This window comes from Pristiophorus japonicus, chromosome 6 (genome assembly GCF_044704955.1).
Source record: "Pristiophorus japonicus isolate sPriJap1 chromosome 6, sPriJap1.hap1, whole genome shotgun sequence".
NCBI lineage: Eukaryota > Metazoa > Chordata > Chondrichthyes > Pristiophoridae > Pristiophorus > Pristiophorus japonicus.
In genome coordinates, this window is record NC_091982.1 from 240971536 (window position 1) to 240980456 (window position 8921).

At 46.5% G+C, this 8921-nt stretch overlaps 2 pseudogenes; both read left to right on the top strand.

The window, feature by feature from the left end:
* Positions 1–505: 505 nt before the first annotated feature.
* On the top strand, positions 506–737 carry LOC139266364 (U2 spliceosomal RNA; annotated as a pseudogene).
* A 127-nt stretch (positions 738–864) lies between these two features.
* On the top strand, positions 865–1067 carry LOC139266346 (U2 spliceosomal RNA; annotated as a pseudogene).
* The last annotated feature ends 7854 nt before the right edge of the window (positions 1068–8921 follow it).

Below are 8921 nucleotides of genomic sequence, written 5' to 3' on the forward strand. Positions count from 1 at the left end.
TTGGGTGGTTCGTAATCAAAATGGGCAAAACATTAAAAAAATCAATAAAAGTTTACCCCGAGGCTGTGGGTTGGACCTAACATCAGAAAAACAATTAAAAAAATGTTCAAAAAACATCAACTAAAAAAAATCAACAAAACATTCCCAAGACACTTTACAACTAAATCACCACAACACATTTTTTTAAAAAATGAGTAAAAAACCAATTACTAACCTTTTTCTTGCAGAGGTACTCAGCTACTGCCCAGCTCCGCTGATCCTCGTGGGCGTTTAAAAAAAAACCTCACCTACGGGTCACCGCTGAGCCAAATATCACACCAGGGCGATCTCAGGATGGTGCACGCCGCCAGTCCGCTCCCCAGCAGTATCTCAAAACCGCCGGCAAGGACATGTCAGGTAAGGACATTTTCGCTTACCTGATTAGCACCCACAATGACCAATACTGCCCAGAAACCGGGTGGTGAGCCATAGCAACTTCTAGCCCTGTGAGTGACATCAACAACAAATCGCTTCTCGGCCTTTTGGCTAAGATCATGCATAACTGACCTGACCAGCCACCATGACCTCCGGGTGGTTCTCCCTGGATCAGGAAGGTATATGCTTTCTTTTTTGGAAACAGGAGGTGGGTGGGGTGGCTTGACCCATCCACCTCCACGGAGGTGTGTGGGGGACCTGACCCATCCACCTCCATGGCACGAACCTGGTATTGCAGTACTTCCAGGAACGGTGCAGTGGCTCTAGGCCTTTTGGCTAAGAGCATTGGCGCAGAGTGATCCTTGGCGTGTGCAAGGTGACCTCTGGCATTTGTGATTTGACAAAGAATTGGAACGATTGGCTACGAATTTCAAAAAAAAACAAAAACAAATCGCTTCTCGGCCTTTTGGCTAAGATCATGCATAACTGACCTGACAGGGGAGTAACCACCATAACCCCAAGGTGGTTCTCCCTGGATCAGGAAGGTATATGCTTGCTTTTTTGGAAATAGGAGGTGGGTGGGGTGGCTTGACCCATCCACCTCCATGGCACGAACCTGGTATTGCAGTACTTCCAGGAACGGTGCAGTGGCTCTAGGCCTTTTGGCTAAGAGCATTGGCGCAGAGTGATCCTTGAATGGGCCCAAGGTGACCTCTGGCGTTTGTGATTTGACAAAGAATTGGAACGATTGGCTACGAATTTCAAAAAAAAACACCAATAACAGTAATTATATAGCACCTTTAACTTAATAAAATGTCACAGGAGCATTATCAGACAAAATATGACACCAAGTCACACAATGAGCTATTAGGACAGGTGACTAAAAGCTTGATCAAAGAGTTACATTTTGAGGGGCGTCTGAACGGAGGAGAGAGGGGCGGGAAGTTTAGGGAGGGAATTCCAGAGCTTGGGGTCCAGGCAGCTGAAGTCAGGGCCCCAATGGTGGAGCGATTAAAAAGATAGGGAGGGGTGAGGCCATGTAATGGATGGTATTCACTTTCTTCAGGTCTGCCAGGCCTGTGGATCTAAAATGCGATAAAAATCAAAGATTAGCAAGATACCCCTGAACAGATTGCCCTTCAAGTTTCTGCAATTCACTCTCGGTCAAAGCATTTCATTGGGTTTACCTGCAAATGTTAATATTTGAAACTGGATTATGTTGGGAATCAGGATTTTTATGAATTAAGTTAAAAGGAGCTAACACGCATATATTCAATGGATATGGTAGCATAGTGGTTATGTTACTGGACTCATAATTCAGAGACCTTGACAAATATCCCTAAACACGAGTTCAAATCCCACTACAGAAACTGTGGAATTTAAATTCAATTAAGTAAATCTGGATTTAAAAAGTGGTGTCATATAATTACTGAATTTTTGTAAAAACCCATCTGGCTCACTAATGCCCTTTAGGGAAAGAAGTCTGCCATCCTTACCTGGTCTGGCTTATATGTCACCCCAGACCCACAGCAATGTGGTTGACTGTTAACATAGAAACATAGAAAATATGTGCAGGAGTAGGCCATTCGGCCCTTCGAACCTGCACGATCATTCAATATGATCATGGCTGATCATGAAACTTCAATACCCCATTCTTGCTTTCTCTCCATACCCCTTGATCCCTTTAGCTGTAAGGGCCACATCTAACTCTCTTTTGAATATATCTAATGAACTGGTCTCAACAACTTTCTGTGGTAGGGAATTCCACAGGTTCACAATTCTCTGAGTGAAGAAGTTTCTCCTCATCTCGGTCCTAAATGGCTTACCTGTTATCCTTAGACTGTGACCCCCCCCTGGTTTTGGGCTTCCCCAACATTGGGAACATTCTTCCTGCATCTAACCTGTCCAATCCCGTCAGAATTTTATATGTTTCTATGAGATCCCCTCTCATTCTTATAAATTCCAGTGAATATAAGCCTAGTCGGTCCAGTCTTTCTTCATATGTCAGTCCTGCCATCCCGGGAATCAGTCTGGTGAACCTTCGCTGCACTCCCTCAATAGCAAGAACACGGCCTGAAAGCTATTCAGTTGTATTCAAGAAGGTGGCTCACCACCACCTTCTCCAGGGCAATTAGGGATGGGCAATAAATGCCCCACCCAAAACTGAATACGAGTAAAATATGAAAACAAAACCTCATAATTCAGGGAAAAGTGATTCAACATGGCAAATATGCATTTTGGAAGCAGAGTGACATTTTTAGTGGGGTGAACAGTAAATAGAAATGAATTCATTGGTTGGTGGAGGGAGGAATGCATATTGGCCAGGATATAGTTAGAGATCTCCCTGCTCCTCTTCAAAGAGTACCATGAGATATTTCATTTTAAACAAAGAAAAATGCACACGGGACCTCAGCTTATCTCATCCAAAGCATGGCACCTCTGACAATGCCGCACTCCCTCAGCGCAACACTGAAGTGTCATCACAGATTTTATGCTCAAATCTTGAAGTGGGGCTTGCTTTTGTAAATTAATTCTTGGGCTAGCAAGGCCAGCCTTTATTTCCCATCCCTAGTTTCCCTTGAGAAGGTGGTGGTGGGTTTTCTCCTTGAACCGCTGCAGTCCGTGCGGTGAAAGTGCTCCCACAGTGCTGTTACGGAGGGAGTTCCAGGATTTTGACCCAGCGACGATAAAGGAACGGGCGATATATTTCCAAGTCAGAATGGTGTTTGACTTAGAGGGGAATGTGGAGGTGATGGTGTTACCATGCGCCTGTTGCCCTTGGCCTTCTCGGTGGTGGAGGTTGCGGTTTTTGGAGGTGCTGCCGAAGAATCCTTGGCGAGTTGCTGCAGTGCATCTTGTAGCTGGTGTACACTGCAGCCACGGTGCGCCGGTGGTGGAGGAAGTGAATGTTCAAAATGCTGGATGGGGTGCCGATCAAGCGGGCTGCTTTATCCTGGATGGCACCGACCTTCTTGAGTGTTGTTGGAGCTGCACTCATCCAGGCAAATGAGGAGTTTTCCACCACACTCCTGACTTGTACCTTGTAGGTGGTGGAGAGTCAGGAGGTGTGTCACTCGCCGCTGAATACCCAGCCTCTGACCTGCTCTGGTAGCCACGGCATATATGCGGCTGGTCCCCTGAACCCCACAAACATCTGACCGAGAAGCAACAGCAGAGCCTACACTAGAGAACAGGAGAGAGGTCAGTGTCTCTGCTACTGTGGAGAGAAAAGAGCCAGAATAGATTACCGATCGGTGACATTGTGTGCGAGTAATGTGGTGGCATTTCGTGACACAATGCCGCATTTTGATGTCAAATGTGTTATCAGATGATGTAGAAAGGATGAGTCATTTGTTAAAGATAATTAATGGTGATATTAGGAGATGAATGCTTTACATGTTGCTGTGATTTTCCTTGAGTATTTTAGCAGAGGTCTCGGTTAAAATAGCAGACGAAGGAAAGTGATGCAAACGCTTTAATTGTTAGTCTGTTCCTCTCAGCATCAGTAATTTCCAGGCTAATGTTTGTGTTAAATACTAAAGAGCTTTAAAAGGCAAGTTGTATTGACACATTGTGCAACAGTTTACCACAGCATCAAAATATCCTCAAGTGTTTTATGCATCAATTACTTTTCTGAAGCACAGTAACTGTTGCTATGTAGAGAAGGTGTTTGCACGTCTGTTATTCACCATTGACTGGGAACAAATTGCTGGCACACCATCATCGAAACATTTCCAACTACCCATTCCCTGTCATTATTGACAATCACCGAGGGTAAATATAGCCCAACACGCCAGGCGGGCATCGCACGGGATCGGGTGGAATGCCGGTTTTACACCCTGCCCAGTATCATTGTTAGCCGTGGCTCAGTGGGTAGCACCCTCACTTCTAGGTCAGAAGGTTGTGGCGTCAAGTCCCACTCCAGAAACTTGACCACATAACTCTAGGCTGAAGGAGTGCTGCACTGTCGGAGGTGCAAGGCTGCATTAGAGGGAGCAGCGCGCGGCGGCCTGGCCAGGAAATCGGCATGGTCCCGGCCTGCAAGACCATCAGCAGGCCGGGGCCATCAGAGGGAGCAGCGTGTGGCGGCATACCACCGCAGGAAGGCGGCGGCTGCGAAGTCTGGTCGCTGATTGCAGTGCGGGCAGGCACAGCAGGAGGGGCGAAGGAGCGGCAAGAATTTGTAGAAGAAAGTGACCGGGGCCCAGGAGAGGCGTGAGTCTGAGGCCCAGAAGAAACGAGGGCCCAGGGGCAGCACGAGCCAGCCCACACTGCTATATGTGTGCGCGCTCGGTCCGTGCAGCAGAGCTGGTCTCCAGTTGTCTTGGTTTACCCTTGCTACTGGACCAAGACCTAGCTCTGTCAAGCCTGTGTGGTGGCTGGTGTGCAACGGCCACCACATGTTTCAAAAAATCCAAGCACAGGCATCTTCCACCCTTCAAGATGTAGTTCAGGATCTGGAGTATTAGGTCCTTCATTGAAACATCTGTGAACTCAATCCTTCTTGGCGTGGAAGCAAGTCATCCTCGATTCGAGGGATTGCCTATGATGGTGAGGATGGCACTGTCGGTGGTGCCGTCTTTCGGGTGAGCTGTTAAACCGAGGTCCGTCTGCTCTCTCAGGTGGACGTAAAAGATCCCAGGGCTCTATTTCGAAGAACAGCAGAGGAGTTCTCACCAGTGTCCTGGCCAATATTTATCAGTCAGTCAACATCACTAAACAACAGATGATCTGGTCATTATCACTTTGTTGTTGGTGGTAGTTTGCTGTGCCCGCGTTTCCTGCATTACAACAGTGACTACACTTCAAAAAATACTTCATTGCCTGTAATGCGCTTTGGGACATCCAGTGGTCAATGAGAGGTGTTATGTAAATGCAAGTCTTTCTTTCTTTCTTGCAATATTGCTCTTTGTTGACCAGTGGAGGGTAAAATTGGGCGAACATATAAAACCAGCATTCCATCCAATTCCACCAGTTTCAAGATGGGCAGTTAGTTTAACATTGGCCCCACAAGTTACTGTCTTCTTCGAAAAGAGCGTTGGATAAAACCCGTTTCTGCGAAGACTGTGAATGCAATAGTCCAGTTGATGCTAAAACACGTCACTGTGTCACAACACCATCTTACTTGTGCATGCTGTCACCATGATGAAAATGATGCGTGGGCTGTTTCGGTTAAATTCTGGGTTACTATGGCAGTGTCTTATTTATCGTACCATGTTTACTGTAAGACACAATTAACTCTTAGCTCACTGGCTAGCAAGTCTTTCTAGTTTTTTAATAGTGATTTTCATTATTCAGCAGCCGTGCAAATCGTATTCTTGCCTGAAATACATCGTAGCAGTGCCCAAACAGATAGTGGTGGTGAAATAGCAATAACATGCAGCAGTGGGAACCATTAACAAGTGAGCCAGTGATTTATTTATTAAGTGGCATTTTGGCACGAATTGCATTATTAAGCTGCAGTGCTGAGGGAGTGCAGCACTGTCGGAGGGGCGGTCTTTCGGATGAGATGTTATAGTATTAGGCAGTCCCTCATATCGAGGATGACCTCCTTCCACACCAAAAAGGGATGAGTTCACAGGTGTTTCAATGAGGGACCTGACAATCTCGGTCCTGAACTACATACTGAAGGGTGGAAGATGCCTGTGCATGGATTCTTTTAACATGGGGTGGCCGTTCCACACCAGCCGTTGCACATGGGCTTAACAGAGCTAGGTCTTGATCCAGTGGCAAGGGTTAACCAAGACAACTGGAGACCAAGCTCTGCTGCACGGACCTAGTGCGCACACATACTCCTACTATTCATAGATCGCAATGTTGCCTCTGGGCCCTCACCTCTACTGGGCCCCAATCACGATGCTCCTGGGCCCTGATCGCTCACTGCTCTTCCGCCCCAATCAAAAATGAAGCAGTCAGAAACAGGACATCAATTAGTCTCCTCTTATCTTGGAGACATCAAATATCAATACACTGTTATTTGAAATACCAAAATATTAAACTCCAGCCTAGTTGAAGGGTTATTAACATCAGCAGAAACAAACGCCAACTAACAGAATGAACATATGAGATGTTAATGCCTCAGCTGAAAGATGGCACTTCCAACAGTGCAGCACTCCCTCAGTACTGCAATGGAAATGTCAGCCTAGCTATTGTGCTCACGTCTCTGGAGAAGGACTCAAACCCTCAACCTTGTAACTCAAAGATAGCTGAGCTATGGCTGAAGCAGGCGCACTAAAGATGAAAGATTTACCCCATGATGAATGAGCATTTGAGTGACCAGTGCTTATTGCGTTAAACCCACGGCATTCCCCGGGTCACCCCTATCGACACCCTGGTCAGCTGATGCAACGCAAAGTGAGGATCAGACCTGCTACCTTCTTGGTATCTGTAGCTGAGTTCCAGCAGGGACTTCCTCAGCTAAACAAGGAAAGGGGCCCAGCAATGGTAGACACAGTGAAAGATTACTATAATTACCGTTACTAAATCCCTGTCCATCAGCTCAATAGTAACCTTGGGGCGGAATGAATCTACTCCACTGCTGTCAGTTCTGAACTCGCCGTCATCTGTATCACTTTCTGTGACTCGTCGCTGTTTCACGTTGTCTAACCAGTGCTTCTTTGGTCTTCCTCAGCTTCTTGTTCCATCTACCTCTGTCCACCGACCACGAGAGCCGATCCAGCTCTCTCTAGCCCTACAACCCTCCGAGATCTCTGCGCTCCTCCAATTCTGGCTTCTTGAGCATTCCCAATTTTAATTGTTGCACCATTGTCGGCCGTGCCTTCAGCTGCCAAGGCCTTAAGCTCTGGAATTCCCTCCAGAAACCTCTCCGCCTCTCTTTCCTCCTTTAAGATGCTCCTCAAAACCTACCTCTTTGACCAAGCTTTTGGTCATCTACCCTGGTATCTCCTTACATGGCTCGGTGTCAAAGTTTGCTTGATAACGCTCCTGTGAAGCGCCTTAGGATGTTTTACAACATCAAGGCTCTATATAAATGCAAGTCATTATTGTTGTTGTTGTAATGCGCCCCAAAACCATCGCAATCATCTCTTGGATCTTCTGTAGAAACGTTTGTTTCTTGTTCAAGCATTTTCTTTCTATACAAGTGAGAGATGTGGTTTAATCAAACAGGAACATTCAGAGAAGTTATCAAGAAGCCCTAATAGGAATCTTTAATGGCAGAAATGAATCAAAATGGTGTGATGTATCAGTTGAATGCACAATTCCGCTTTATAACTTCGCCGATGTACAAGATTTTCAATCGGAAAGGATTTACATATTAGCGCTTATTATGAGAAGAAACAAACATTTTAATTTTTTGTTTCAAATCCTGTCATATTTATACATATCGCAGCAATTGTGTTATAGTGTTGAAGGGGCCAGTCAAGTTGAAGGAAGCAATCAAATATTAATCAATTCAATGTGCCATGTGGTGGTTTCAGGAAAGCTTTTGTGCGTCAGTGTGATGTCTGTAGGCTGGCTGTGACGTGGCTGTGTGAGAACAGAGGAGCTCTCTTGAAGCAAGCTGTCTGAGGATTCTGCTTTAACTGCAGACTTGGCTCAGAGTTTAACCCCTTCCCCCATGTCGTCCAGTGGAAAGCTCTGGCACCACTGTGCCGGCCGTTTAAACGTTTTTACGGACCCACGTCATGCCATTATTGAGCCACCCGCCAAAGCCAGGCTCTGAACAACGTTCGAAGGTCCTGGCTCGATGACATCATCGGCGCCACGTCGTCCAATGAATCGAACGTCACGGGGAGGATTCCCGGGCTGGCGGCTGTCCCCCGGCAGATCCGAGGCGGGTGGCTCCGACAGGCTAAGTTAAATGTGAAAGATCTGCTCCTTGTTGCACTCCTTGTGGGCCAGGAGGAGCGGGAGTGAATTTCTCCCCTCACCCCCCCGATTGACGTTCGAAGCACCACAGTGTCAGCCGTGGCTCAGTGGGTAGCACTCTTGCCTCTGAGTCAGAAGGTTGTGAGCAAAAAAACAAAATCTAGGCTGACCATCCAGAGCAGTGCTGAGGAAATGCTGCACTGTGGGAGGTGCTGTCTTTCGGATGAGATGTTAAACCAAGGCCCCGTCTGTTCTCTCAGGTCTTCGTAAACGATCCCATGGCACTACTTCGAAGAAGTGAAGGGCAGTTATCCCCAGTGCCATGGCTAATATTTATCCCTCAACTAACATCTGAAGAACAGATGATATGGTCATTATCTCATTGCTTTTTGTGGAAGCTTGCTGTGTGCAAATCGGCTGCTGCATTTCTTACATTACAACAGTGACTGCACTCCAAAAGTGCTTCCTTGGCTGTAAAGCACTTTAGGAAATACAGAGGTCGTGAAAGGTGCTATATAAATGCAAGTTATTTTTTTGCTTCATTGCTTCATATTGCTGTGGCTCTGTCGATGCACATTTACCTTGAAGTCAGAAGGTTGTGATTTCAAGTCCCACTCCAGAGACTTGAGTACAAATCTAGACTGACAGTCCAGTGCAGTGCTGAGGGAGCGCCGCAC